At 49.5% G+C, this 25,657-nt stretch overlaps 1 protein-coding gene across 1 annotated transcript in view; it reads right to left on the minus strand.

The window, feature by feature from the left end:
• CCDC17 (coiled-coil domain containing 17) overlaps positions 1 to 25,657 on the minus strand; it is a 507,736-nt gene that overhangs the window by 184,248 nt on the left and 297,831 nt on the right. The window lies entirely within an intron of this gene.

Raw genomic sequence — 25,657 nt, forward strand, 5'->3', positions numbered from 1 at the left:
CAGAATGAATTTTGCGATTCCAAAGGTAGCACAATCAAGCATAAAATGCTTTGGGGTCGAGTGGCAGAACTTAAACAGACTGTGCCTCTCGTGAATGTAATTCACACTCTTGGGCACCAACGAGTTGGTGTCCACGCTGTCGGCAACAGCTTAGCTGATGAAGCAGCGAAAACAGCAGTGGCAACATATCTAGTAGTCGCGGTTACAAGTTCCAAAAGTAAGATTGATGATGACATCTGGGCAGCTATTGCTGCAACAGAGAAGGGAGGTAATTACCCTAGAGGTTTCCCTTCTCGGTGCTCTTATCATTTAAGTCCTGATAAAGTCCCCTATGTAAGAATTAACGACGTTGGTGACAGATTGATTCCCAACGCGGACTGCAGACCTTCCTTGATAACAGCGGCTCACGAAGGTATGGCCTCTGCCCATGCAGGCGTTTCAGAGACTGTTACTCTCTTACAACAATGTTACTGGTGGCGCGGGTTGTATAAACAGACTCCCTTTGCCTCAGAGAACACCCCCGTGGATTTTGGAGTTCCACAGGGTTCCAGCATCAGCCCCATCCTGTTCAATATATATTTGCAGCCGCTATTTTCTATCATCAAGGCGTTCGGGGTGGAGCTGATAAATTATGCACACGACACTCAACTGGCCTTCTCTTTGGAAGGCAAACAAGCAGTCCCCTTGGAGCAGTTCCAAAGCTGCATGAGGCAGACCACGGACTGGCTTCAGAGAAACTGCTTGCAGTTCAATGGAGATAAAACCGAGCTGTTGTTCTACGTGCCTACGAAACAGATTCATCATCTACCAATGGACTTTAGGCTCGCTCCGGACGTGGCCCCATTGATACCAGCTGCTACAGAACGGAATCTGGGGGTTCTATTCGATAATAATCTCCAGCTGGACTCACAGGCGAGCAAAACTTCGAGTACCTGCTTTGGCTTACTGCGACTCCTACGCCGTATTCTTCCGCTGCTGCCTGACGGCTCTCGTAACACGGTCGTCAGGAGTACCATTCTCAGCAGATTGGATTATTGTAACTCGCTGTATCTCGGAGCCCCTCAATACATTCTGCAGGGGCTACAGAGAGTTCAGTCAGCCGCTGCTAAGTTGGCACTTGGTCGCAAGCTCAACTCATCCTCTACTCAGGCACTAAGGGAGCTGCATTGGTTGCCAGTCAGAGAGAGGGTCCTCTTCAAGTCCCTATGCCTGGTCCATAAGGCAATCCACAGAACAGGTCCGGTCTCACTCCAGGAAAGATTCTCAAGGTACTCCCCCGTAAGGCAGTTGCGGTCATCTTAGGCCAACTTGTTGGCACAGCCTAGGTTCAAACGGGCAAGGCTGGGGGGGGGGCCTTTAGTGTGGTTGGAGCCCATAGCTGGAATGCGCTTCCATCGGAACTTAGGCAGATGCAGTCATTGATGGAATTCAGAAGGAGCCTTAAGACCTGGCTCTTTCCAGTAGCATGATGTCCCCGACTCTGCCACTTTCAGCGATAAAATATCCCGTCTGGTCAGAGCGCCTGGATACCCGTTGGGTCGCAGTGCTACTGTGCGCTATATAAGTACTCATACATATATTATGTTCTTGATTGTGACATTTTCCAGCAGATTAAACCTTCGACTGCTGCACGCCCACCACAAACTCAGTTGTACATATCTAATAAACCACTTGGGTGTGTGTAATAAATGACCAGGATACAGTAGTTGTCTTGAGATGAAGATTTATTAGGTTACATGGATGAGGAGCTAGCCCTAGAGCAGCCAGCTCCAACAGACTCCCAACACAAGAATGAATACAAACATTCCACAGTAACTAAGTAGAACATTGGCTACTTAAAGAGGACATGTCACTTAAGAGAACATATTAGAAGTAGCCTAGAACACAGAAACACTACTAATTACTACATTACCTTCCCTTCCTCTAAAAAAAAAAAATATATATATATATATATATATAACCAATTTATTAATAAATAACTAGAAGAAAATTCAGAAAATTCAATCCTTAAATCTCGAAGGTTTGGTGATAACACGAGCTGACTTTCTAATGTTTAAACATTTATCACTTCTATCTTTATTACTATCCAGATTTGAAGAGGAGACCTTTTGAAGAACAAAGAACTTTAGCTACTTTGCTCAAATTCCACCAAAATCCACCCTCAATCTGAACAGCATTTCCGACAATCTTGATCACTTTGACAGGTGGACCATATTTGCTCTCACCTTTGTTGGTGCGACGCAACTTCAGCACTGCGCCAACCTTACGCCGGCAGATGCGTCACGTATCTGCTTGTCCTTGCGCCACGATGCACCGCATTGTAAATGCGGCGCATCTGCGGTGGCGCAAGGGCAAACTTGCGTGACGCATCTTCCCTGGCGCATCCATGCTGATTTGCAGGGATGCGCCAGGGAACATAAATCTGCCCCATCGTCTTTATTCCTTCCATTTAATCTGACTGCGAAACAACAGTTCATGTCCATGAAAGATGCAACATATTCATTACTGCATATTGAGAAGTTAGAACCTTTGCCTTTCTCTGTGGCCGAATTGAACTCCGCTGTGTGGCGTTTCCACGGGTTAATCACATTACTATTTCCTTTGTTTAAGTTCAGTTTGTGTATGAAACATTATGCCCTCGGCAGATATGAACCATTGGGTACTGCTTTCCTACATGAAGCTTGGTCACTCCCATTTACATACCGGTGCATGAGAGAAGGTAAAGAAGTTTATTTGAAAGGTGAGGAATGCACTTTCACACCTGATCACTCAGTAGTTTGTAGGCACATCCAATTGCATGGCGCATGCAACGTTCATGCACCGAATCTAGCTTGCGTCCTGAAAGGGGTTCCAGTACCAGCTATTACACCCTCTTTTACGTTGTTAGCTAACGGTAGTTATTTACTTTTAAATAATGAGGCTTGCTGCGGGATGTTAGTGGGAATTCCCTACATTGTGACTGTCTCACAACGAGTAGTCTGCTGTAAAAATGTCCTTTTCCCACCCCCGCATGGGCGGCTGGATGTATCCATCTGGCCTTCCATCCCAACATTGAAAGCAGAGTTCAACAAGATGAGCAGAATAAGGGCTCTATTGTCTCAAAAAGAAGTTGCTCTGACTTCCTCCCGTGAAACATTTGTCCTTCACGTAGCAAACACCCGCACCGAGGTGCATGCGCTTTTAAAAAATGATCTCCCCTTCATTTCGGTGCTCTGATTCACACTATGTTCAATGCCTCGTCAACAACTGGTTTGGCACATTTTTTCAAATTTGTGGGCTCCGGCCTCGTGACCTCCTTTCAAACTATCTTTGGTGTGATACCGGCATTTTTTCATTCTATTTTTTCCAGCGTCTTTGGCAGGCTCCCGTTGATTCTCGCCCTCACGGCTGGTGTGCTGCTGTTGGTCTGCTTACTGCGCAAGGGCTGCACAATTTGTGTCACAGGACAGCCTGTCCCGGCTGCTCCATCTTCCCAACCGGATGCTTGAATATTATGGAACATTACCACTGGCCACTTTAAGCATAGTCTATGGATTGTCTTTCCGGTTTTCCTACTTTACTTGCGTACACCCTGTTTTTCATTGCCTAGATTGTCCTTTCGAATGGGCTCTGGATTTGTGCTTGTAGAACTCGGTGTCTCCTGCCCCGGATTATGATTGACTGATGAGTCCCTTAGTGGCTCATGAGTTGGACTGTTCTGGTATCAGGATTATGGCCTGTGGAGCGGCACATGGAGTCCTAGGGAATTGGGACATCTGTACTGCAGCGTATGACTTCTTGGTAAGAAGTTATCTTGAATAACACGCCAGTTGTCCTCCGATTGTGCTAGAGGCTTCACTTATCGAGGAACATGTATGTTCGTTTACCTTGTTAGACTGGATGGCGGAAACTTTTACAGAATATTCTAATGACTTCCTCTTGGAGGCTGTCGCTGCTTATTGCGCTTACACATTGATAGATTAAATTGGATGTCGTCCACCTTTCCTTGTACGAACGACAAATTTTAATTTTTTTTGCTTCGCCATTTAGGCTCAGCTGAGCCTTGGCAAGGTGTTACATATTTTTCCTTTTTCTCTTTTTTTTTTTTCGTTTTTATGCGGGTTTTTTGAACTTTCACTACCATTTATATGGATTTACAATACATGCACTGGGTTCTGTCTCTGTCAAACTTGAACTCTGCGTTCCTCAATTGTATCCCTATTTATTCGTGGTCCGATCAAGGGAGGGTATAGTGGAGATGGAGTTTTAGATGCACACATTGCTATGTTAGCATAAGCGTCTTCGAAGTTAGAAACACCATCTTGCCACTTTTGCTGCTTTTGCACGCGACACTGCAGATAGATGTTATTATATGAAAACTGCTTGCCTGCCTTTTCTTCACATGAGAACGGTCTGTTGTTCACATCCCTAGACGTGCACCGCGACCTTGGTCTGAACATTGTGTGCAGAAACAGTCAGGGCCAATAAACAATGTATGCTTTTGAATTCAGGTTGATCGGCCCACGCTCTAGCCATAACACACACACAGCTGCAAATATCTGAAGCTCGAGCGCCTTTACTATTGCAGTTTGCATGCATTAGACACACATTCTGGAGAAGACCTTTTCCAGACACAGAGCAAAGCTGATCCTGTGATGTGATTCACCTAAGCTGATATTTACGGTATGGGGTTCCCCATTCAAACGATTGGAGACTTCATCCCTAAGTCTTCAATGCCCTTTCTCGCAAATGGGGTCCTTTTCAGATGGACTTATTCGCTTCAAGACTCAATTTGCATCTTCCATGTTTTTTCAGCTGGTGTCCAGATCCTCTGCACTTACAGAAAGATGCCTTTTTACAAGACAGGACTCCTTTCCTCAATTATGTATTTCCCCCTTTGACAATGATAAACAGAGTTCTAGCCCATATGAGACGTCAAAGGGCCACCCTAGTATTAGCAGCCCCCTTTTGGCAATCCCAGGAATGATTCCCTCTCCTTTTGGAGCAAGCGATAGACTTTCCGGTCCTGCTCCCTTCTGTTCCCACCCTTCTGTTGGATTGTCTGGGACAACCTCACAGCCTTGTTGTAGACAACTCTCTTGTTCTTTCAGCTTGGAAAATTGTTGGGATTTCCCAGTCTTTCTCTTTCATTTCGACAGAAGCTTCAGCCTATATCAACAATTCCTGAGCCCCAGGTACTTCCAAAGCCTACAAATCAGCCTGTTCTCTTTGGGTAAGCTGGTGTTTGGGAAAATCTATTGATCCCTTTGTAGAAGATATAGTTTATATAGTGTTACCGTACCATTGATTTGTACAGATCAGCCATTTCCATATCTTATCCGTTAATCAATGGAGAACCAGCGGGAGAGCACTCTCTCATTTGTCGTCTGTTAAACGGAGTAACATGTTTGAAACCCCCTGTTCCCAAATACAGTAAACTTTGGGATGTGTCTGTTGTTTTGAAGTTTTTCATTGCTTGGCCTGAAAATTCTGGCCTTTCTCTCAAAATTCTATCTGCAAAGCTTACAATGCTATTATGCCTTGTTTCTATTAAACGTATTTCTGATGTCAGAGCATTGAATTTTACTTCAGTAGTTTACTCCCACAAGTGTCTTTTTCTCAGACCACAGGCGTACTAAAACAAACGTAACCTCTGTTTTTTACCCTTACTTTCCAGCTCAACCAAAGCTCTAGGTCTAAGTCTATGAGTCCCGAACAGTCGATCTTAGAATGTCCTCTCACTCTCAACTACTCATTTCCTTCAGGAAACCTTGCAATCCAGTTTCCTCTCCCGCTCTTGCTCATTGGTATTTATTATTGATTTATTGTTAATTAATTATTCATTGGTAGTTATGTTTTTAATAAATATTTATTGGTATTTGTAAATAATTTTGAGTTATTTAATAATTAAATCACTAATTATTTTAAATAATTATTTTATTTATAAGTATGTTATTTTTATCTTCTAAGCTATCCAACACTTTCCCTACTGTTGCACTCTCTGGAGTTAGAATAGTAATTTATACACCTACGCTATCCAACACTTTCCCTACTGTTGCACTCTCTGGAGTTGGAATAGTATTTTTACCCCTACGCTATCCAACACTTTCCCTACTGTTGCACTGTCTGGAGTGTGAAACGCAATTTTTACCCCTTCGCTATCCAACACTTTCCCTACTGTTCCACTCTCTGGAGTGGGAATAGTAATTTTTATCCCTACGCAATCCAACAGTTTCTCTACTGTTGCACTCCCTGGAGTTGGAATAGTAATTTTTACCCCTACGCTATCCAACACTTTCCCTACTGTTGCACTGTCTGAAGTGGGAATTGTAATTTTTACCCCTACGCTATCCAACACTTTCCCTACTATTGCACTCTCTGGAGTGGGAATAGTAACTTTTACCCCTACGCTATCCAACACTTTCCCTACTGTTGCACTCTCTGGAGTTGGAATAGTAATTTTTACCCCTACGCTATCCAACACTTTCACTACTGTTGAACTGTCTGGAGCGGGAATCGTAATTTTTACCCCTACGCTATCCAACACTTTCCCTACTGTTGCGCTCTCTGGAGTGGGAATCGTAATTTTTACCCCTACGCTATCCAACACTTTCCCTACTGTTGCACTCTCTGGAGTTTGAATAGTAATTTTTACCCGTACGCTATCCAACACTTTCCCTACTGTTGCACTCTTTGGAGTTGGAATAGTTATTTTTACCCCTACGCAATCCAGCACTTTCCTTACTGTTGCACTCCCTGGAGTGGGAATAGTAATTTATACCTCTACGTTATCCAACACTTTCCCTATTGTTACACTCCCTGGAGTGGAAATAGTAATTCTTAGCCCTACGCTATCCAACATTTTCCTTTCTGTTGTTTTTTTTGGAGCTGGAGTAGTAGTTTTATTCTCTCTGCTATTTAATATTTTTTTTATTATTTTAGCTAATGTAATATATAATTAATTTTAACACTATTTAAATTAAATTAATTTTGTTTAATTTGTTATACATAATTATTTAATTTTTATTCATGTTATTGTTTTATGTTTATGATGTTTTTGCAATTTATAATATTTTTAAATAATTTATCATTTATTAAAATAATTAGTAAAACATTATTAAGTATATATATTATATATTATATGTATATGTTTAAATAATGTTTTATTACATTATATATATTAATTATTAATTTTAAACATTATAAAATATATTTAATTATGTTTATTATATTTATAAGTATTATTTGGTTTATTTAACATATTTTTTTTAACAAAAAAACCCCGATATTTTTAATAACAATATTTTTGACATCTATATTTTATTGTCGATATTTTTGTACTTACCATGTTGTAGATAGGATGTCGATATTCTTGACATCGATATTTTTGTTGCGATATTTTTGTAGGTCGATTTTTTGACCTTCGACATTTTGTCAGAGAACCGTTTTTCGCACATTTTATTGTAAACCTGTTCACATTGCTACTTCTGTTATCATTAATTTGCTTTAAGCTAGCATAATAGGAGCTCCCGGTCTTGAAATAAAATGTAGATTTTCCTAGTAATTTATGAAGAAAAGTCTTAATTTAACTAAAGACACAGAGGAGAGTATTATCCTGTTTAATCAGATGTTTTTTCTCTCCCTCTTAGGGGCTCTAGCTGTGTCTGCGTCATTCTAACAAGATTTCAACAGGTGCTGTTCTTTCAGCTTCCGAGATACCCGCTTCAGATTTCTCAGGACAATCTTCCAGGGATGTTCCAGTTTCTACTTTTGGACTTAGATGCAAAGACCTTTGCCAAGAACTGTTTTCTTTTTCCTCAGCTTGTTTTATTTATCTTTCCTTTACTTATGGAACATCGTTGACTTGTCGCATAAAGAAAAGAGCAGCTGTTCACAATCGAGGGATCTGTTACAGCCTGTACTATGCTGTTATTGGTGCAGCTTTGTTCTATCGTTTCCCATTGGCCCGCTTCTTTTGGCCTTATGGGATTTGTAGTTTTATCATATTTCTTGACTGCTGCTATTAATAAAGCAAGATTAGAGAAGATATAATACACGCCTCACTGTCTTTAATACAATTAAGATTCTATGTCAGGACCGGAGGCTCTGATTATGCTGCTCATTTTCTTTACTGAAAATCTCAGCAGCCAATAAGATGAAAGTAAAACAAATAAACACTACAATACCCATGAACACTCACTGAGTATCACATGACAACCATACAGTAACCCCTAAAGAAAGAGTACAAGAGAATACCATATCCTCTTTCTTTGCTGCTCCGCTGCCAGTTAAGTGCTTTTGCCTCTTGCTTATTTGCATTGCCTATGTTGTTGCATTATTATCTCACAGCGCGATTTAAGTGCTATTGTGCTTGGCTTTGCTCTGTGTTACATTGTATCACTTTGCTCAGTGTTAGATTGTATACATTTTCCAGTCTTTACTCTCCGCATTTCCGTGCTGCTTAGTGCAGCTGACGGAGCGTCGCTTTCAAGCTTCACAGATCAAGAGTTCGATTCTCGGCGCGCAGTTGGAACACTATTTGTACCTACTTTTCCCGTCTTTGTTGTGTGTTTCTGTTCCTCTGGGTGCGTGGTCTTAGGGAAACTGTTGCTTTCCCACTGCGTATTTGGGAGTGTTTTATCCTCCCCGCCCACACCTTCTGTTGTGGAGTGAGAGTACAAGTGTGTGAGGACGCGCATCGCTTCGACTCGCAGTCCTCTTTCTGGTTTCACAGGCGGCTCGTACCGCGCATGCGCGGCAGACATTTTTCCCGTTTTTTTCATTCGCAACCGGGTTTGAAGGAGCGCGGGAGAAGTACTGAACTTGCTCTACACCCGCTTGCCTATGCCAGACCCCACCGACGCCCGTTTTCATGTTTGGGAAATTGGGCTGTATAATAGTTGCATACGTATTGCCTAGAGTGGTATTTCTTGGCAAGCCCTCCCTCCACGCTTTATTTCATTTGCACGCTCAATTACTCCTTCAGTGCCTGTCGTGCATTGGCTTGTCTGGGGTTCACCACTCCCCCTATTGGCTTGTTGTTCTGTTTCTGGTTACACTTTCGACAGTGTTTCAGCGCAAATAGTACCTGTTTGATACATAATCTCCTCCAGTGGGCATAAGTGTCACTTTATTGTGTCAACATGTCGGACTTTTATTTTGAAGAGGAGTATCTTGATGATGGGCCCTCTGGGTCACTGGAGCAGGAACTTGTTGAAGCTCTTGATGTGGGGATTCAACAGTCCGTTAACAAAGCCCTGGTCCGGGCTATTGAACCTTTGAAATGTCACTTATGCAATTATGCTTTACAATAAGGCTGGCTTCCTGGTTCCACCAGTTGTTCCCCCCACTAGTGGGAAAGGTCTTAAAAATCCTCACGCCTCTGACTTCGCCAGATTAGCCAAAGCCTTGTCTAATGACCACTCGTATGGTCCTTCTTCTAAGGAAGCCCCTGCTTCTGGATCACCTCACGGGGATGAGGGTGATACTTCCTCTGATCCTGCTTCAGAGTACGCGGTTGCGTTCGGAATGTCCTAGGCCAGACTTGGCTGACAAGGTGGCGGATACTCCGGAGGTGGACCCCTCCATGCTTACCTTTCTTAAAAAATACTCTAAGGATCCTAAGAAGGGGATCGATCGAGCATGGAGGTCTTGTGAGGACAAGTTGTTGGATTTAAATGGCCCTCTTACAAAAATCTTGGAACTGGAATTTCGAGCGAAAGAGTCCGCTTCCGCAATTGATCTAGATGAGCTCATTGGGTGGGCTCAAAGGGCCGTCTGTCAAATAGGGAACGCGAATTGCGCTATGTCTTGCAAGCGCCATTGCTCTATTCTTTTGAAACTTGACCTGAAATTGGCAGAGCTTTCAACATCTGAATCTGGTCCTTTGGCTCAAGGGGGCATATCATCAAGGCGGCGCTATGAAATTATCGCTGCTTTTGCGTCCGTTTTTGGGCAAAAAGCGGCGATAATTTCATCGCCTTAATAGCAAAGACATGCTAGCGCGTGTTTTGCTGACTTAGCGCCCGTTACAACAACGCCCTGCTTTGCATCGCTAATGAGATGCAAAGTGGGCGTTCCTTCTGAAAATAACTGGAGAAATGTCGCTAACCGACATTTCTCAAATTATCAATCGGCACGCTAACAAGAATAGCGATAAGAAAAGTAGCGCTAACCTTGGTTATCGCTACTTTCCTTGCGCCTGCTTTTAGTTTGACTTAGCCAGGATATCCAATGGAAAGTGGATATCATGGTTAAGTATGCCGTGCCCTATCAACAACGTAGTGCGAAACGTTGTGCGATTATCGCTGGAATCCCAGCGATAATTGCACATTTGGCAGCTAACTTGGGTATTTTTAGCGCTCTTGAGATAAGCGTCGCTGATAGCACGCTATCTCCGCGATAAAAACAAGCGATAGCTGGCGATAATTATCCTAGCGCTAAGTTGTTGATGATATGCCCCGAGGTCTGCTTTTTCGTCATCCTTTTCTTAAAGCGCTGACAAAATTTGTCACCACTTTCAGTGGCCTCGACAAATCTCAGGGTTCCCTCAATCGTGCTTTTCGCCCGGTTTTTGGCCGGGTCAGACGATATCTTGGGCGGTCGTTCGGACGTGGTTTCCAACAAGGCGCCCGGCGTTGCTCTCAATCACAGCGCGGAGGATATCAGGATTCCAGCTATAACGCCTCCGCCTCCTTCTATCCCACACGTAGAGCTAGGAACAAGTTCAGGAAAGGCCGTTATGGAGGTAACCAGGGAGGACAACAGGATACCTCAGATTCAGGTGAGCTTGATTTCATTTTCCGAAGTGATGTTGGGGGGCAGGATAAAAAAATTTCTTCACAATTGGCAGAAGATCTCGCAGGATGCATGGATCCTGGACTCTGTGCAGGGTTACAAGATAGAATTCTTCAATTGCCCCTCTCAAACTCTTCCTCCACATCCGATGATTTTTTCCCTTCAGGATCAGGCCTTAATTTCCAGCGAGATAGAATCTCTCATTCAATAAGAGGTCATAGTGCTAGCGTCTCCTCACCCCCAAGGTTTCATCAGCACCATTTTTCTAGTGCAGAAGAAGGGGGGTGGATCCAGGCTAGTTTTAAATCTCAGGGAGTTCAATGGATGGGTCGTATATAGACACTTCAAGATGGAGGGGATCTATCTTCTTCGCGATCTTCTTCAGGAAGGGGACTGGATGGTCCGTCTCGATCTGAAGGATGCGTATCTGTCTGTGCCCATTTACGCACCTCATCATCGTTTTCTTCAATTCCAATGGCAGGAAGTCTGGTACGAGTACAAAGTTCTCCTCTTCGGCCTCTTGTCAGCACCTTGGTGCTTCACGAAACTTCTGAGGCCTGTAGTAGAATCTCTATGAGCCCGAGGTGTTCGTCTCATTATTTACTTGGACGACATCCTCATCATGGCTCGCTGTCCTCGTCTGGTACTAACTCTTATGGATTGGACCATAGATATTTTGCAGAGTCTCGGGTTTCTGGTGAATCCGTCAAAATCGGTCTTGATTCCGTCTCAATCGATCGAGTTTGTGGGTTTTCTGATCAACTCCCTCACTTGTCAACTTCTCTTACCCAATCAGAAGATCAGATCGATCAAGAGAGAGTTGAGGTTGATTTTACTCAAGCAGATTGTATTGTTGCGATCTGTTGCCCGGATCGTAGGACTGTTAGCTTCCTCCATCCAAGTGATCTTCCCGTGTCCCCTTCACTACCGGGCATTACAACGGCTCAAGATCCAGAATCTCCAGAAAGGCCTCAAGTATTCAGATCAGATTCCTCTTTCAGAGGAGGCGAGGTGGGAGATGTGGTGGTGGCTAGAACACATGGGGGCATATCAGCAACAACCGGCGATAATTATCACTAAGCGCAATTAGCACGAGGATAAATATCACCGGCTATCGCAGAATTTTATTGCTGAGATAGCGTGCTATTAGCAACGCTTATCTCAAAAGCGATAAAATTCCTGGCGCAAGCTGCCAAATGTGTGATTATCGCTGGAAATCCAGCGATAATCGCACATTTGGTGATAGCTTGCTGATAGGGCAAGGCAGACTTAGCCATGATATCCACCTTCTATAGGATATCATGGCTAAGTCAGGTGAAAAGCAGGCGTAAGGAAAGTAGCGATAACCATGGTTAGCGCTACTTTTCTTATCGCTATGCTTGTTAGCGATTCCCTTGATAATTGGAGGAATGTCGGTTAGCGACATTTCTCCAGTTCTCCAGTTATTTCAGGAAGGAACGCCCACGTTGCATCTCACTAGAGATGCAAAGCTGGGCGTTCAGTAAACAGGCGCTAAGGCAAGGATTCACGTGATAGCGTGACCTTGCTGATATGGCGATAAAATTATCGCCGCTTTTCGGCCGAAAACTGCCGCAAAAGCGGTGATCGTTTTTTATCGCCGCCTTGTAGATATGCCCCATGGAGTCTTGGAATGAACGAGCCCTATTCGGAGCCACTCCGGAGGTAGTGATAGAATCCGATGCCAGTCGGTGGGGTTGGGGAGCCCGTTGTGGTCAGATATCTACGGGCAGCCGCTGGTCGCAGGAGGAATTGAATTTACACATCATTTATTTGCGATTCGCTGCCTATCTTTCCGCAAGACGAATTGTTGCATTCTTCTCCGCATGGACAATGTGTCAGCAGTTCGTTATGTGAACAAGTTGGAGGGAACAAGGTCCCGGATTCTGGTGGAAATTGCCAAGGATTTCTGGCACTTTTGCCTTCAAAACAAGATATTAGTGGTAGTGGAATATCTTCCGGGGAGCAAGAACCAGATTGCCGATTGGCACTCTCATCATCTCCAAGATCTCAGCGACTGGAGACTCCATCCTCATGTGTCCCAGTCGTTAAATCGGCTTTGGGGTCCTTGTCAGATGGACCTCTTTGCCTCTTGTCTCAACAGGCAAATTTTTGCGTTTTTCAGCTGGGGTTCGGCTCCGAAGGCTCTAGCCACGGATGCTTTTCTGCAGGATTGGCCAACAACTCTGTGTTATGCCTTTCCTCCATTTGTGATGAATCACAGGGTTCTTGCCCGAACCAAACGTTATCAGTAGGAATTGATTCTGATCACTCCTCTTTGGAGGGCTCAGGCATGGCTCCCTGTTCTTCTGGAAATGATTTGTGCAGTACCGCTCCTCCTGCCCCAGCAGATAGCATCATGACAACTCCTCCTGGTTGCTTGGAGGGTTTCGGGGAGCGCTGGAAAATCCCAAGCCTCTCGCGAGACGTTACCAGATTTTTTTGAGAGGCTTGGGCTCCCGACACACACAAGCGTTATTCTCAGCCTGGAAACGATGGTGTAGTTGGTGCTCTCAACAGACGTGGATCCCGCTACATTGTCATGTGATACCCAGTGAGTTTTCAAGGGTATCTTATTGGTTTCTGAGAATTTAAAATAAAGAAAATGAGAAGCATAAATCTTCGCCTCCCTGTCCTTAATAGAATTGAAAATTCTTGTCAGGTATGTTCACAAATTTGTAACTGTCCTTCATAAATTACTAGGAAAATCTACATTTGCTGGTGAGCTGCTTGCTCGCTCTGGAGGAGCATGATCTCTAGCGCCTCCAGCTCTTTCAAGAAAGCGCTATGACTCCAGCTCTTTCAAGGAAGCGCTATGAATAATACTATACACATTCATAAACCCGTTATTCATACCCGTTCAAGTTCATCCATTGACAGACAAAGGAATCCCTAAACTTCTGCATTCACTTTCATTCACATTATAGTGGATTTCGCTCTAACGAGTAATCCTCCAAAAATGGAAATTCATTCGATTATCATCGCCACACAAAGTGCACATGAACCTCGACCAAATTATGAAGATTTGTTTTGCTACAGAGAAGGATGCGCGCTTATTCAGTGCTTACTATTAAGAATAACAGGAACATTGGGGCAACTTTACTTATAAATGTAAATATTTAGAAATATATATGTAATGCTGTTTACCAAAACATGTACAGACATTGTAGAGAGCCACTCGGCCTCTACCATACATTGTAGTACACTGTACATACATCCCCCACCCCTCGAGGCGGGCTCGCCTCGAGGGTATAAATAAATGTATCGGAAGACCGCTCGGGGTCTTTCCGGTTTCACCAACACACACTTGCCTCTGTGCGTCGTTCCTGGTCCTGGGTCCTGTACACGTGGCCTAGCCCGGTCATCACACTGGCGACGAGGCCGGAGGTCCCGCTGCGTGCTGCCTGGTCCCGCAGCGTCATCGGAGCCCACCCGCGACGCTCCCTCTTCGCCGGTGTGCCTGCTGGGTGCCTCGCTGCTCGGGGCGCCTCCCGAGCGTGTCTGGCCTTCCTCGTCCCGCGCGCGTCTCCTGGAGGAGAGCGCCGCGTCATCGCCCTGCAGGTGCGGCCTGGCGGAGTCCTGCCTTCGCGCTCGCACACGCGCGTCTGCGTGAGCCTGTTCCCCGGAGCTCCTGCACTTCCCCGGGAGGCCGTCTGAGTGCCCTGCCCCCGCTGACTCCGGAGTGGAGGTTTTCCCCTCCCCGGCTGGCTGAACATTCCCTGGTCTCCAGGCAACGGAGGCCCGGTCTCACGGAGGGTGCTTCCCCTCCATCAAGCATTGGCACACACAAGGCCACAAGTGTGCAGGCAACAAGCACTGGCTGCTACAAGCGAGATTTAAGCCTCACGGTGGCCGCGCCAGGCCTTGTCCGGACGCTGGAGACTCCAAGGGCGCAGAACACTGATGTCCAAGTGCCAGGGGCCACGTGGGGACACTGCTGATCACCCTGGAACGGAGTGAGTACCCCTGTCGCGCGCCCACGTCCCCTCTGCTGCTCACCCACCTGTTTGCTATTTACGCCTGCGCCGCCAGGAGAGGTGCGTCTGCGCGTCACCATGAGTAACCCGCCAACTGCTGGGGGAAGCGCCACGCCAGCCACGCCGGTGGCGCCAGCTCGAGGAAGCAGAGTTGACCCGCGCCGCCACCACGCGACGACCAACCCGCTCCCGCCATTCAGTGAATTGGCGGACCCGGCCACCGCTGCGCCCCGATGGAGGGCATGGGTTGGTCAGCTCAACAACTACTTCACGGGGACCCGGGAGACAGATGGAACTGTGAGGCGCTCCCTGCTGATCTTTTATGGGGGACCCGAAATCTATGATTTGTTCGAAACCCTGCCGAACACGGGCACGCCGGACGACTACGATGGGGCAGTGGCGGCCCTCAACCGGCATTTCGATCCTCAGCTGAATTTGGACTTTGAAAAGTTTAAGTTCCGCCGGTCACTTCAGCTGGTGGCCGAGTCCATTGACATGTTCCACGCGCGCCTGAGAAAATTGGCAGCCACCTGCGAGTTTGCCGATCAACGCGAGGAGATAAGGAGTCAGATCATTCTCGGCTGCAAGTCACAGCTGCTCCGGAAATTGATACTGCGCCAGCCAGGGATCACGCTAGATCAGATCTTGGTGCTTGCCCGCTCACACGAACTCTCTGACGTCAGGGCTGAGGAGATGGCAGCTGCTCTACACAAGCCTGTCCCGGGGCTGGCCGCCGCCAGGACCCCCCAGATAAAGGAGGAGCGCGTGGATGTGATCCGGAGGCGGCCAACGCCCGCGCCAGGGAGGCCGAGACCGCCGCCAGGAGGGCCATGCGGTAATTGTGGGGAGGAGCATCTCCCAACGGCCACGTGCGGAGCAAAAGGGCGCGAATGCTCGCGCTGCGGGAAAATGAACCACTACGCGAAGGTCTGCCGTAGCGGCCAGTCACGTTTTGCCCCGAGGAGACCGAGAGGATTCACACAGCGAGTCCGACAGCTGTCGATTGCAGAGTCTGACGGGACGGAAAAGGAGGTACCGCACCAGCCCAACCTGGACTTAGAAGAGGAGGACGACGAGATCTACTACGTGTCGTTCGTGGGCCAGTCGGGTAGCCGGCGGAGGCCGCCCCCCATGTGCTCAGTCAGAATAATGAACACCAATCTGCAAGCGCTCATTGACACGGGGGCAACAGTGAACGTTATGGACTCACAGCAATTTGAGGCCCTGGAACGCAGACCCCCGCTTGTACCGACCAAAGCAAGAATATATGCCTATGGTGGAGTCGACCCCCTTCCGCTGAGAGGAACGTTCGAAGCAACCGTCGCCAGCGGCTCCCTCACCACCGTGGCTCGGTTCCACGTGACGGAGGGAAGGAAGGGCACCCTCCTAAGCTGCCACACTGCCGAAGACTTAGGACTCGTGTTCTTCGCGAACGAGGTGCACGATGCACATGCAGAAGATATGTTGAGAGAGTTTCCGGAGCTGTTTAAAGGGCAGGGGAAGCTTAAAGGTAAACAATTCCGACTGCACATAGACCCGACGGTCCGACCAGTAGCGCTGCGACACCGCAGAGTGCCCTACAACCTGAGGCCCCAGGTGGAAGCGGAACTAGCAAAACTTGAAGCACTGGACGTCATCGAAAAGGTTACAGGTCCAACGCCCTGGGTGTCCCCGCTGGTGGTCGCCCCCAAACCAAAACAGCCGGGAGCCATCAGGCTGTGCGTCGACATGAGGCTTCCCAACGTAGCAGTGAAGAGAGAGCGCCATGTCACGCCGACTATGGATGACGTCGTGGCAGACCTCAATGGCGCCAAATGGTTTTCGAAACTAGATCTGAACGCGGGGTACCACCAGTTGGAGCTGGAACCGGCCAGCAGATACATCACGACGTTTGCCACACATGTCGGTCTGAGAAGATACAAGCGCCTCAGTTTCGGGGTGTCTTCGGCTGCAGAGGTGTTTCAGAATGCCATCAGAGAGACCCTTTCCGGCCTAACAGGAGTGATCAACTTGAGTGACGACATTCTCGTATTCTCATGCACCCTGGAGGATCACCACGTCCAGCTGAGAGCCACCCTCCAGCGGCTCAGAGATCATGGCCTTACCCTGCACAAGGAGAAGTGTGTGTTTTACCAGGAGTCCATCGATTTCTTTGGGTATACCTTCACACGAGATGGTCTCAAAGTGGACCCAAAGAAGGCGATCGCCCTGCGGTCGGCAAGCATACCGAAATCACCAACGGAGGTGAGGAGTTTCCTTGGGATGGCGACCTATTGCGGGAGATTCATCCCAAACCTGGCCGCGCTGTCCGAACCTCTCCGCGTTCTCACAAAAGGTGACCAACCCTGGCGATGGACTGTCGAGGCCAATGCAGCGTTCGGGAAGATCAAGGCAGCCCTGCAAGACAAAACGGTCATGGCATACTTCCGCCCGGGGCGGCCCACAGAGCTGATTGTGGACGCCAGTCCGGTGGGTCTCGGGGCGGTGCTGCTCCAAGAGCACGAGAAGGGCACGTGGAAGCCAGTCGCATACGCCAGTCGGGCGCTGTCGGATACCGAGACGCGGTATGCACAGATCGAAAGAGAGGCCCTCGCGATCAAGTGGGCCTGCCAGCATTTCCACCTGTACCTGTTCGGACAGGACTTCACTGTGGTCACGGACCACAAGCCGCTAGTCCCGCTATTCGGGGGCACCACACGGCTCGCCCCGCCTCGGATAGAGCGGTGGGCGGTGCAACTGCAGCAATACCGGCTCACGGTGGTCTTCCGCCCAGGAGCACACAATCCGGCCGACTACCTGTCCCGGCACCCTGAAGACCTTCCCCCGGCATGCGTCCCTGCGGATGTTCAGTACTCCGACGCGTACGTGAAGATGGTCGGCAGAGATGCCTGCCCAGATGCCATGACCTTGGAGGAAGTTGGTCAGGCGACTGACCAGGACGGGACTCTGACCAAAGTCAAGGAAGCCCTGGTGTCCCACGACTGGAAGAGGTTTCTGGAAGGCAATCAGGTGCTCACTGAAGAGGAAAGGCACGCCCAGCAGCAACTGTGGCAGGTCCGCCACGAGCTGAGTGTCGGGGAGTGCGGCACGATACTACGAGGTCACCTGCTGGTTATCCCCTGCGCACTTCAGGAGCGGTGTTTGCGGTTGGCACATGAGGGTCATCAAGGGATGGCAAAGACGAAAGCTCGCCTAAGAAGCAAGGCGTGGTTCCCAGCCATGGACGCAAGGGTCGAAGAGCTGGTGCGGAGATGCCGCGCATGCACAATCACTGGAGAAGCTCCACCAACCACGCCGGTCATCACGGAGGAGCCGTGTCATCGCCCGTGGGGCAACGTGAGCATAGACTTTGGAAGCTTTCCGGATGGTCGACAGATGCTGGTAATGGTGGATGCCTACACGAAGTTCCCAGTGGTGGAAGTAGTGGAGTCCACAGCGTTCCATCACATCCGGACGGCTCTGGACAAGACATTCGCCATGCTGGGGAACCCGGAGGTGATTCGGTCGGACAACGGTCCACCCTTCCAGGGGCAGGAGTTCAGAGAGTACCTAGCCCAACGAGCAATACGCCACAGGCGGATAACTCCTTTGTGGCCGCAGGAGAATGGAGATGTTGAGAGACTCATGCGCACGCTACTCAGGGCCCTTCGAATTGCAGTCGATCAGGGACAGGATGCAGAGGCGTCGCTCACCAAGTTCCTGGATGCGTATCGGCACACCCCGCATTGCACCACGAAGTGCGCCCCAGCCCATCTGTTGTTCAAGGAAGCCCCGCGGGATGGAATACTGACGGACCCGTCCTGGAGCCCACCGGCGAGGGACGATGTGGCAGTACAGGAGAGAAGAGAACGGACGAACAATAAAGCCAGTGAACACCGAAGGGCTCGAGAACCCCACATAGCGGTCGGTGACAAAGTCCTCGTGAAAGATCGACATCCAGGATGGAAGTTTCGGACGCCATTCGAACCGGAAGTGTGGACAGTGCTGGCGGCAAAGGGAACGATGATAACGGCCGGGAGAGGCGATGCAAGGGTGACACGGAATGTGTCATATTTCAAGAAAGTCGAAGGAGAGCTGACTGCCGAACAGTCGAATGAAGACGCGGGGGAGGAACGCGGGGGAGGAATTGGAGGAATTCCCAGAGCAGGCAACCACCCCGGAGAGAGCGTTCCCAAGGCAGAACAGAGACACTCCACCACGAACCTCTTGTCAACCTTGCCAACCCCCGGCTAACCATCAGGAGAGCCAAGACCGAGTAGAGGGGCCCGGGCCCAGGGGCCGGGATGAAAGAAGTGCGCCCAGCAGGGGAGTGGGCTCCCGGCTGCGAAGCAACCCAGCCCCCAGCCAGAGACTCCGAGACTATGTATGCTCATCACCTTGAGGGACGTTTGTTTGTTATGCTTAAGCATTGTCTAAAATGTTGGAGGGATGTAGAGAGCCACTCGGCCTCTACCATACATTGTAGTACACTGTACATACATCCCTCACCCCTCGAGGCGGGCTCGCCTCGAAGGTATAAATAAATGTATCGGAAGACCGCTCGGGGTCTTTCCGGTTTCACCAACACACACTTGCCTCTGTGCGTCGTTCCTGGTCCTGGGTCCTGTACACGTGGCCTAGCCCGGTCATCACACTGGCGACGAGGCCGGAGGTCCCGCTGCGTGCTGCCTGGTCCCGCAGCGTCATCGGAGCCCACCCGCGACGCTCCCTCTTCGCCGGTGTGCCTGCTGGGTGCCTCGCTGCTCGGGGCGCCTCCCGAGCGTGTCTGGCCTTCCTCGTCCCGCGCGCGTCTCCTGGAGGAGAGCGCCGCGTCATCGCCCTGCAGGTGCGGCCTGGCGGAGTCCTGCCTTCGCGCTCGCACACGCGCGTCTGCGTGAGCCTGTTCCCCGGAGCTCCTGCACTTCCCCGGGAGGCCGTCTGAGTGCCCCGCCCCCGCTGACTCCGGAGTGGAGGTTTTCCCCTCCCCGGCTGGCTGAACATTCCCTGGTCTCCAGGCAACGGAGGCCCGGTCTCACGGAGGGTGCTTCCCCTCCATCAAGCATTGGCACACACAAGGCCACAAGTGTGCAGGCAACAAGCACTGGCTGCTACAAGCGAGATTTAAGCCTCACGGTGGCCGCGCCAGGCCTTGTCCGGACGCTGGAGACTCCAAGGGCGCAGAACACTGATGTCCAAGTGCCAGGGGCCACGTGGGGACACTGCTGATCACCCTGGAACGGAGTGAGTACCCCTGTCGCGCGCCCACGTCCCCTCTGCTGCTCACCCACCTGTTTGCTATTTACGCCTGCGCCGCCAGGAGAGGTGCGTCTGCGCGTCACCATGAGTAACCCGCCAACTGCTGGGGGAAGCGCCACGCCAGCCACGCCGGTGGCGCCAGCTCGAGGAAGCAGAGTTGACCCGCGCCGCCACCACGCGACGACCAACCCGCTCCCGCCATTCAGTGAATTGGCGGACCCGGCCACCGCTGCGCCCCGATGGAGGGCATGGGTTGGTCAGCTCAACAACTACTTCACGGGGACCCGGGAGACAGATGGAACTGTGAGGCGCTCCCTGCTGATCTTTTATGGGGGACCTGAAATCTATGATTTGTTCGAAACCCTGCCGAACACGGGCACGCCGGACGACTACGATGGGGCAGTGGCGGCCCTCAACCGGCATTTCGATCCTCAGCTGAATTTGGACTTTGAAAAGTTTAAGTTCCGCCGGTCACTTCAGCTGGTGGCCGAGTCCATTGACATGTTCCACGCGCGCCTGAGAAAATTGGCAGCCACCTGCGAGTTTGCCGATCAACGCGAGGAGATAAGGAGTCAGATCATTCTCGGCTGCAAGTCACAGCTGCTCCGGAAATTGATACTGCGCCAGCCAGGGATCACGCTAGATCAGATCTTGGTGCTTGCCCGCTCACACGAACTCTCTGACGTCAGGGCTGAGGAGATGGCGGCTGCTCTACACAAGCCTGTCCCGGGGCTGGCCGCCGCCAGGACCCCCCAGATAAAGGAGGAGCGCGTGGATGTGATCCGGAGGCGGCCAACGCCCGCGCCAGGGACGCCATCACAGACATAATCATTTTTCTGATTGCCAATGCTAAAAAAAAGAGTTTTTTGACCCGCGACAGCACAACGAAAGTGATTGTGGCATTACAATGGCTTTTGGATATGCAAATTACCGAAAAACAACTGGTTGTTGTCAGACTGTCTGCCCTCTAGTGACAGCAGATGGTACTGCACCGCACCTTGGACACGTTCTCTCTCTCTCTCACACGCACCCCCCCCCCCCCACACACACACACACACACACACACACGGGTGAGGGTCACAGCCTCCCTGCCTTATGAGGACTTCCACCCCAGCACCACCTCCCACTCCCTTTCTTTCCATCTTTCGAGCTCCTTCAGGACACCTCTTGTGCTGCAGACCCCACCAGCTGGCTCAGAAGGTATTCTTATTCCTAGAGATCAACTATAAATGCCCCCAAGGGAGTGATTTCCCGTTCAAAGCTTGGATCAGCACCGAAGCTGCAAGCAGAGAATCACTTTTCAGTATATGCAACGGCCCCCACCCCCCTCCGAGGCAGGGTTCCAGCTCATTAGTGACACATTAGGGCTTCCAGGACCTCTGCTAATGGAAACATTTATTTACTAAACGAAAAACCAGGCCTGGTTTTTAATAAAGTTGTTTAACATTTGTAACTGACTAACAAAAAGTGTTTCGGACTAATGTAATTGTAGCAACAATGAATGAGAATTTAATTGGAATCGGTGAGAACTCCCTATGGATTTCATACATTGGGGATCAGCCGAGTTGCTGAGTGGCTACAACGGCTGAAGTATAAAATATTATAGTTGATTCACGGCAATTGTTTATGCAAGGATTACATAAAATTAAAAAACTGTTAAAGAAAATGGCAGCACCAAAAATGTCCCTGCCTCCAGGTGTTATTGTGTACGAGTGTTGCTGTGTCTCATTGTTGATGTCTCTGGAGCTCAGTATTGTCAGCGTTGACTTGCCTATCAGTGTTTCGGGCGGCCAGTGCCTCCGCGAGTCCCTCTTTGACCCAGTGTCAGTCTGCATCTGGACAGCAGTTCTAGACCACTCTCTGCAAGTCCCATACACTGCCTTCCTTTTAGGACAGCATAGGGGCCCATTTAGACACCTTGGGGCATATCAACAAGAGCTGGCGATATAATTATCTCCGCTTTAGCGTCCGTTATTGGACGAAAAGCGGCGATAATTATATCGCATTATTTACAAGGACACGCTATCGCGTGTTTCCTTGATTCAGCTCCTGTTTAGTTCACGCCTCGCTTTGCATCTCTAATGAGATGCAAAGGAGGCGTTCCCTGCAAAAACGAAGGGAAAATGATCTCTAACTATCGCCGGTATTTTAAGTCTGCTATTTTTCATGACTACCGTATCAATGGCAGGGGAGGTGGATTCAGTGGCTGAATCGACATCTCCCTATCATCAAAGTTTCTTCTATTGCTGTGGGAATATCGCTGTTTTAACAGCGATATTCCCACTTAACGCCGCTTTTGATGTAAAATTTATCGCCCTGGAGTAACGCGTTGTTGATAACGCGTTATCCGGGGCGCTAAGCGCGCTGATTATCAAGCCAGGCGATAAAATTATCGCCGCTTTAGCGGCAGTTGCTAAAACGGCGATAATGGGCTTGATAATATGCTCTACGGAATTCCAATTGAAGCCCATGTTAGACGTCCTTTATCGCCGTTTTAGCAGCAGTTTTCTGCCGCTAAAGCGGCTGTCTTGATAATATGCCCCTCATTTCGGGTAAAACGGATTGCTTTCACATTTCGGGTCCAATTAATTGATTACACATTTCGGGTTAAATTCATTGCTTCCACGCTTTTTCAATAAAATTTTGCTAATTACTACCAACGTTGGGCTAGGTGAAGAGCCAGGGGGCATATTATCAAGACAGGCGATAAAATTATCGCCGCTTTAGCGGCAGAAAACTGCCGCTAAAACGGCGATAATGGGCTTGATAATATGCTCTATGGAATTCCAATTGAAGCCCATGTTAGACGTCCTTCACATTTAACATGGGCTTCAATTGGAATTCCATAGAGCATATTATCAAGCCCATTATCGCCGTTTTAGTGGCAGTTTTCTGACGCTAAAGTGGCGATAATTTTATCGCCTGTCTTGATTATATGCCCCATTGTTCTTTGAATCGCCTGCTTTTTTCATTTAGAATGTGTAAATTGGTTGCGAAAGGCCTCTGTGCTCCAAAACCCAGGGACGCCTCTAAATGCACAGATGTTCTGAGCTAAGGACGCGGTGTCATTGGGGGTGTAAAGCAGGGGTGCACTACTAGCTGGCTCTGCGGTGTCAGCGGAGTGTAAAGCAGGGGTGCACATAATGCTGGCTCTGTGGTGTCAGTGGGGTGTAAAGCAGGGGTGCACAGCACGCTAGCTCTGCAGTGTCAGCGGGGGTGTACAGCATGCTGGCTCTAAAGTGTCAGTGGGGGTGTAAAGCAGGGGTGCACAGCACACTGGCTCTGAAGTGTCAGTGGGGGTGTAAAGCAGGGGTGCACAGCACACTGGCTCTGAAGTGTCAGTGGGGGTGTAAAGTAGGGGTACACAGCATGCTGGCTCTGAAGTGTCAGCGGGGGTGTAAAGCAGGGGTACACAGCATGCTGGCTCTGCGGTGTCAGTGAGGGTGTAAAGCAGGGGTGCAGAGCATGCCGGCTCTGCGGTGTCAGCTGGGTGTAAAGCAGGGGTGCACAGTATGCTGGCTCTGAAGTGTCAGCGGGGGTGTAAACCAGGGGTGCAGTGCATGCTGGCTCTGAAGTGTCAGTGGGGTGTAAAGCAGGGGTGCACAGCATGCTGGATCTGTGGTGTTAGTGAGTTGTAAACCAGGGGTGCACAGCATGCTGGCTCTGAAGTGTCAGTGGGGGGTGTAAAGCAGGGGTCCATGGCGTATTGGCTCTTATGTGTGTAAGCAGGGGTTCTCATCCAGTTTAACAGCCAGTGATGCCGAGCCTGGAGCTGGGGAACCAGGTTCGAATCTCGGCATCGGCTTAACTCGGCATCGGCTTAACATCCTGTGATTCTGAGCAAATCACTTAATGGATGAATGAGTCCTTGTGTAATGCACGCGTTGCTCATATAAAGCGCTCTAATAACTTCTGGTCAAATTTGTGTGATATAAAACCGGAAAAAAACGCAGTCCAGGCAGTGGCAGCTCAGCGGGTTCAGTGCTAATGGTGCCAGCTCAGAGGGTGCTGCCCAAGGTCTCAGGCAGGGCTAACACTGGGGTGCTGCTGCGTTACCTGTGGGTGCCTGCCCCGGCCCGCTCGCCCTCTCTCGTGGGGGTGAATGTGTCTTTTGTTGGCCCTGAGCCAGTAACAGGTAAGGCAAGACTGCCCAGCATGTTCCTGCCAGACACCCTGGGGGGAGAGAGCTTGCTGCGGGTCCAACATACCTAAAATACCTTCCGTGCAGGTGGCGTGACTCACAAGGCGCGCCCACGCTGTGAGGCGGCGCCAGGAGCCGAGGGTGGGCAGGTCTGTAGGTCAGCAGAGGGCAAAGAGAGGTCATCCATGGGAGTGGGGGGGCGAGGTTGACACTGGTGGCTCACTAGCTGCCAGCCCCTTAACCCGACACAGAAGTCCATGTAGGAGTCATGTATTGCGCCGCCTGCTGGGAAGCTAGGAGTTTGGCCGCTAGGTGGGTACTCTGGACACCTCTCACAGCTCTGCAGTCTTTCTGTGGACACGAGCACTCCTCCTGGCACAGGAACACGTTGAGCCAGCCGGTGAACTGTGCTCCGCATCATAACTCCAAGCAGAGATGCTAAGATAGCTCGCGGGATTGGGGCGCCTGCTGCTGCTACCTGAAGGCTGGCATACAGAGCCCACGTTTGAATCCTCAGACTCGAAGCTTCTCTGAGAGCAGAGACGGGAGAGCTCAGGACCCCTCCGTAGAAGGAGAGTCTAGCGCTTCGAAGTCCAGTGGGTGCTAGATACTTACAGGCCGATGGTGTGCAGTCAAAGAGGCCTTTCCTCTGTGAGGACCCGCCGTAAACCAGAGCTCATCACACCCTCCAGGTGCAGACCGCCTCACCCACAGGGAGGTAAACACTGAGGGAGGGAAAAGAGACTGAGAGGGGAGATAAGACAGGGAGAGGGGGGGTGAAGGAAACAGGCAGGGAGAGGGTGAGACTGAGAAAGGGTAAAATAGGGATCAAAGGAGAACAAGCGCAAGCGCCGCGCTAAAAGTAAAAAGAACAAAAGTGAAAGCGTTTCCTTTGCGGTAGCGAGGAGCACCAGGAGTGATAATTGCTAACACATGGCGCCAAAGCTCGCTCCCGCAAGGGAATCGCCAAACGTGCACGCGTTGCCATTGAAAGCAATGCAACGCGTGCACGTTTTGCCTGCAAAGCTGAAGCGATTACTAAAGGTCTTTTCCCTATGCAGCGCATGCACGCTGCGTAGGCAAGACCTGAAAAGCAAGTGTCTACCCATAAAAAGGGAGAATGGGATTGATTGACATTCCAAAGACCATTATTAAAAGTACATGGAAGAGCAACAAGCATACTCTAAAGATAACAGAAATGTCTCTAATATATGCACCAAGAAAATCTGGATCCCTTTAAATGTTTGCCTCTAGCTCCACCCCCAAGCCACACCCCCTGGCCCGCCCCCTAGTCCACAGCCTAACTTGGTGAGTACCTGCACTTATTTTTTTCCATTTCAAGCACTACTTACACTCCACCCATGTAACGCCTCCCTGTGGCACAGATACGCACGGCAGCGACTTGTGCTGTGTTGCTCCAGATTTACCAAGCCACGCAGGACAATGCAAGGTGACCTTGCGTGGCTCAGTAATTCTCATTCCAGGCTTTGAGTCGCCCTGCGTCCCCTTG

This window comes from Triturus cristatus, chromosome 4_2 (genome assembly GCF_964204655.1).
Source record: "Triturus cristatus chromosome 4_2, aTriCri1.1, whole genome shotgun sequence".
In the NCBI taxonomy this organism is placed as follows: Eukaryota; Metazoa; Chordata; class Amphibia; order Caudata; family Salamandridae; genus Triturus; species Triturus cristatus.